Consider the following 6,000-nt stretch of genomic DNA (forward strand, 5'->3'; position numbering starts at 1 on the left):
TTTTCTACACACCGACACTAGGCTGGCCCAATCACAACTCTTATCAGGCCACCCCTCCCACATTGGCTCAGAACCAAAATTCTGTGTGCGTGTCAAAATGGATAAACAAAGTGCATGTAGAAGTTGCAGCAGGTCGATGTGGGTGGTGCAAAAAATAACACAAATGTAATAGTGGAAGAACTTCCTAAAGCCTCAGGCTTGTCCTCACTCATCTCACGATGCCTTTCTAACATATCCTATTCATATGCCTTTTCTAACATATCCTATTTGTGAAAAGATAATCATAACAACACTACAGAACAACCATGTCACGCTGCATGCTTTACTTTGCTACTCCTATACTGCAATGATTACATCAAGCTGTTAAAACCCATGTATAAGTAAACGGGAATTGTTATAACAAATAATGACATGGTGTTGTCTATTTTATGATGGAAATGGAATGTTGCCCATTTTCCTCTGTGAAAAAACCCTACACTACCCCCATCCCCCTCCCCCCCCTTGTCTCATCCCCTCTGGTCTCCACTCCCTCTGCAGTGCAGATTAATGCACAGACAGCAAATCCCAGGGACTGCGCGCCAGCGCTGGCACAGCCCCAGAAGGAAAGGCAGATTGAGATTTAGCCTGTGGAAATATGGAGATTTATCTGCTGCACATCAGCAGATTTCAGCAAGTCCTGCACAAGGGAGCGATCTAAATCAGTTATTCATATCACGGGTTTCAGTCTTCCACGTTGGTACAGGTTTATATATATATATATACACACACACACAAACTGTATACATAAAAAACAAAGAGCTCTGGACATTATAACGTGAGTGTAGAAAAGTGCATATAATGCATGCACTGTATGTAATAATGGAAATGATATAGGAATAACCGCTGTGTAGGAGACAAATCATTATGTATTCTCTATAAAATCAAACTGTTTTTTTATTGGTGTAATTCATGCTATAGTATTCCCATGGATGATTGGATCAGTTTATTTACATTCCCTCTGTAAAATGTACATTTATTCATGTTCACAAACGGAAAAAATCAATACATAATCAACCATCAAATAATCAAATCAATATAATTGTAATGTGTATACATACATAAATATTTGTATTACCATTATGATAAACATTTAAAGCAAATCTTTATAATACGTTGTCAACATTATTTATATATTCAATCTCTCACATAAAGGTATATACATATATGTATGATTTTTAAAATACACACACACACACACACCACATTCATAAGACACTTTAGAGGGACAGAGTGAGATGTTTATGGCTTAGTCATGGCTGGCTGAAGGGTAGGTCCCTAGGCCTACAGCAGGGCATTAGAATGGGGCAGTAGAATGGGAAACAACCTACTGTACAAGGCAGAGAAGGGCTTCCTTTAGTGCACCACCCTGCACAACTGATCTTAAAGCAACATAATGTAAGAATTGGTATGCATACGCCTTTCTTGCCAATTTTCAATGTACTGTGAGGGTGGTGGGGCGTTGGGTTACGACCCCCCCCCCCCCAATATTCAAAATTGACCAATGCAACTCTGTCAATAATCATATCATGATGAAGTGACAGCCCTCCGCCAATGTTCAGCTTAAAGCTCCGTCCCTGTGGGAGGTTAAAAAAAACTACCTAGTGTTGATTTAAGACAGAAAGCCAGAGAGCAGCTAGCAGTCAGACACCGGAGCCTGCATGAGCGCAGTGCACTCTGCTTTCGACACTCGATTTCTCAGACAACATGATTGTGCTGCACTGCACTTATGTTGGCCCCCGTGTCGGCAGCGCTTTAGTCTGTCCGGAAAGCCATATCAAGTCAGGAGAAGAAGAGAAACCACCTAATGTTAAGTTGAATTATCCACTCCATAGAACATCTAGAGTATCATAAATAATGCTGAATGCAATGAAAGAGCTGCACAAATATATAAATAAACAAAGTCTCCAATCATACATCATCATAAATTTATATGCATAAATGTATTAGCAACTGAGAAAAAGTTATAACAAATATTTTCTCTGAGGGTATGTGTTGACAGGTTGTCATAATTTTTAAACTGCTGATTATGTGTTGTTGTTGTTGTTGGGAGTGAGGATGCCCTATCAAAAGGCTATTTACAGTTTTCATTTGTTTCATTGGTACTTCAGAGGCCTTAGCACTGTCATTCATAAAAGGTTGGTTGAAGCCAAAATTGTCCCCCATCAAATAGAAATGAAAACATTTCATTACTCATCAACATTTATTACTCACCCACCACAGATGCTATATACATCAGATAGTCGATATTGGTTGATTATTGTCATTTAAATTGTATTTAATTTTTTTTTCGTGAAAGGCTGGCTTTTTGAAAAATGCAATTTCCAGTCAGTCATTCCCTTCTATCATCACACGTTTGTCCACTCATCCACTTGACATCTCAGTGGTCGTGTGGGGGGGGAGTGTTGCTAGTGGGTAATTATGTTGGGGCAAAAATGCTGGCTGTGGTCTGCAGAGCCTGCTGTTTTTCCCTATTCACATACAGAATACCAGCTGGTAACACAGAGTAAGCCCCCACGATGCTATTACATTGGTTACACTTTACTTGACAGTATCGACATAAGAGTGACATGACACTTCTGTTATTGTATTAAGTGACATTCGGTTTTTGTCATAACAAGTTATATATATGTCGATACTGTCAAGTAAAGTGTTACCATTACATTTAAAACGATAACACAAACGCATCCCACAAATCCTCCTCAGGCCCAAGCACAGTCAAACAACATGGAAATTTAAATAAAACCCATACATAAGTAATGCACTTCTACTCCTTGTTATATTTGAATGGAGACTGACAGTCCTGATGGTGTTGTGACAATAAAAATCGTTAATCTTTGTTGATGCCAAGCGCCATTTGCAGATGAGGAGGCAGGTTTGTGAGAGAGCAGCTTTGCATGTCAGTTTACAGAGGGAGAGAGGAGTACATGTAAGCAAGTAACTTTCAATTTATACTGAATTTCTGCACATAAATGAGCAAGGATATGTGAATGTGGAGGTGTTCTTATGGTTGTACATTCAAACATGCAGATAAGGATAACCGTTCTGTTAAAACGATAATTGATGTACATTTTCTTACACAGGAATTTATGTATGTTGAGAGATTCCTTTTGTGATGGTGTATCATAATGATATAAAAGCATAATAGTTAGCTAGGGATGTCACCCAGATAAGCCAGTAGGCAGACACTTATGTGGATTACATAGTATCAAATCATCGAAAGTTATTATGTTATTGGTGCATTCCTAGTAAATATATCACATATGTATATATATATATATATATATCTGTGTAGAAGTCCTCTTTCCATAAAAGGATCATCATTGTACAAAATACTGTGTTCCCATACAATAACACAAGTACACACACACACCCTCACTTGCACACCCACACACATATACACAAACATACACACATCCAAACACAAACAGAAAAATAAAAACAAATAGAGAAATTAAATTGTAGATACAAACTTTTGTACAAATGCAGGCCAAGATGTAGCAAGACTATGCAGCCTACTCAGTTGTTTGATGCATTCGGAAAGATGAGGTTTTATATAGGAGATTCAAACACTCCTCAGGATGTGATCAGCGTCCTCGTCTCCAAAATCATGACTGAAATGAAAATCGGCTGCCGGAAATGGGGGGAAATGTCTCACTGGAATAACACACGTCAGTCTTGGATTGGTAATGACAGTTCTTGTTAGTGCAGAAAACTGCTTGAAGGAGTTTGTACAATAGACCAACCCAAGTCTGCCTATTAAAAAAAAAAAAAGTCCCCACGCTTTAAAAAAAAAAAAAAAAATAAAAATAAAGCAAAACATCTGAAACAAGGAAAATGTCTCTTCCATATGTTCTATTAGGCAGGCCAAGGGGAATGACACTTTAGTTTTCCACGTCCAAAAGTGCTCAAATCCAGCAGAAATGGTTCTTGAATGAAATCCTTCTCAACGGAGGTCACGGTTGAGATGAATAGGCTGCTTCTGTAATAAGGCATGGCCCTAAACTCCTTGATAACACACACACACACACACACAAATTCTACATACACACACACACACATACCTACCTACACACACACACACACACATTCACCCATATGGCTGCATCATTAGGTCGGCAAGCTATCCAGTGCAGACGACAAAGCTCAGACGCCATAATAGTTCCAGAGGGGGTGATGTAGCATGGTAGCGACTGCATGATTCAGTGGGCCTGAGCTGCTTAAGTCTTTGTGCTTCACGGGTATGTCAGGCACTCGCGTATACAAGATGTCAGCTAGGAAGTTGTGCTTTAGCTTTTTATGTCTCCCAATTCTTGCTTTTCCCTGCAAGGGCATTGCCGCATAGTCACTTGTCTGGTTAGGTCTGTTTGGAACACTATGTGGATATGTGTAAGTCTATATTTGAATGGTAAAGTTTTGTCATAAATAAAACTGATTTAGACATCTTATTCTACATTTCAACTACAGTATCTTTGGCAATCATATTCAGACTGTCAAGCATCACTCCTAGAGATTGACCTGTTTTAATGAGTAGGCAACACACCTTCAAAATCACTGCTTCATAAAGTCAATGTAGAGGCTTGTAATAAAACGTGAAAATACTTTGGATTTACGTATACCCTCTTCTTATGTAAACAATGTTTATGTTAGATATATTGGCATGCATTAAATACATTTCCATTAAGAAATATTTTATTGATTGTATTTAAACAATTTATTGATCTATTTTTGTGGTCCATCAACTGATTCTAGAGACCAGAAACATGTCAGATTGCTTAATACTGTATCAAGAATGAGTACTCAAATCTTCTCAACAGACATTCAGTAGGATAATATGGCATTTTTTGTACAACCCTAAATCAGAAAAAGTTGGGACATTGTGTAAAATGCAAATAAAAACAGAATGTGATAATCTGCAAATCTCGTTAACTCATATTTAGCTACAAAAAGGACGCAGACATCATATCAACTGTTGAAAATGATATATATGGCTATTTCATTTGAATTTGATACCAGCAGCACGTTTAAAAAAAGTTGGGACGAGGCCAAGAAAATGCAAAATGAAAATTCTTTCAACTAATTAGGGTAACTAGTGGTAACATAATTGGGTATGAAAAAGAGCATCCAAGAAAGGCAGAGCTTCTTAGGAGTAAAGATGTAGAGGTACTCATCACTCTGTGTGAAATCTGTGTGGACAAATTGAAACAACATAATTATAATGCTTCTTAAAGCAACACCAAAGAACTTTCCCTCTGTCGCACGCACGCCATTTGTTTATCCAGCACCGCTTTGTAAATAATGATGTCCACAGACAAGGGAGAATATGTTGCATGATTTATGAAAGTATGATGATCAGATACAAGTAAAATTTGTAGCTTCTTAGGTCTCATTCCATCAAACTACAGATCCGCTACCCAATCTGGCAAATTTACATAGTGTGGTTATAGCCGATAGAGGCCGCGAAGCGAATGCAGAATTGCCATTCACCTTGTTACAAGTTGATGAACCACTGAAACAATTTTGGAAAATTTTGGTAAAAAAAAAAACTCTTTGGTGTTGCTTTAACATGAAATTGCGAAGTATTTGCGGAGTTCATCATCTACAGTACATAATAACATCAAAATATTCAGAGAATTCAGAGAAATCTTTGGAAACAAGGGACAGAGCTGAAAAACAACATGGCACGGCATTAAAACCAGACCTGTTTCTGTGATGAAAATTATTGTATGGGCTCATGAAACCCTCCGATAACCATTGTGTATGAGCACAGTTCGATACTCAATTCACAAATGCTATTGTAAACTTTACCCTATAGAGGTGATACAGAAATACCACCATCTTATCTGGGCCTGAGCTGGTTTAAAATGGACTGAGATAAAGTGGAAAAGGGTCCTGTGGTGAGATCAATCAACATTTGCCACTATTTTTGGAAACCATGGACTCCTCCGGGCTAAAGAGAGGGTC

Source organism: Alosa alosa, chromosome 20 (assembly GCF_017589495.1).
Source record: "Alosa alosa isolate M-15738 ecotype Scorff River chromosome 20, AALO_Geno_1.1, whole genome shotgun sequence".
In the NCBI taxonomy this organism is placed as follows: Eukaryota; Metazoa; Chordata; class Actinopteri; order Clupeiformes; family Clupeidae; genus Alosa; species Alosa alosa.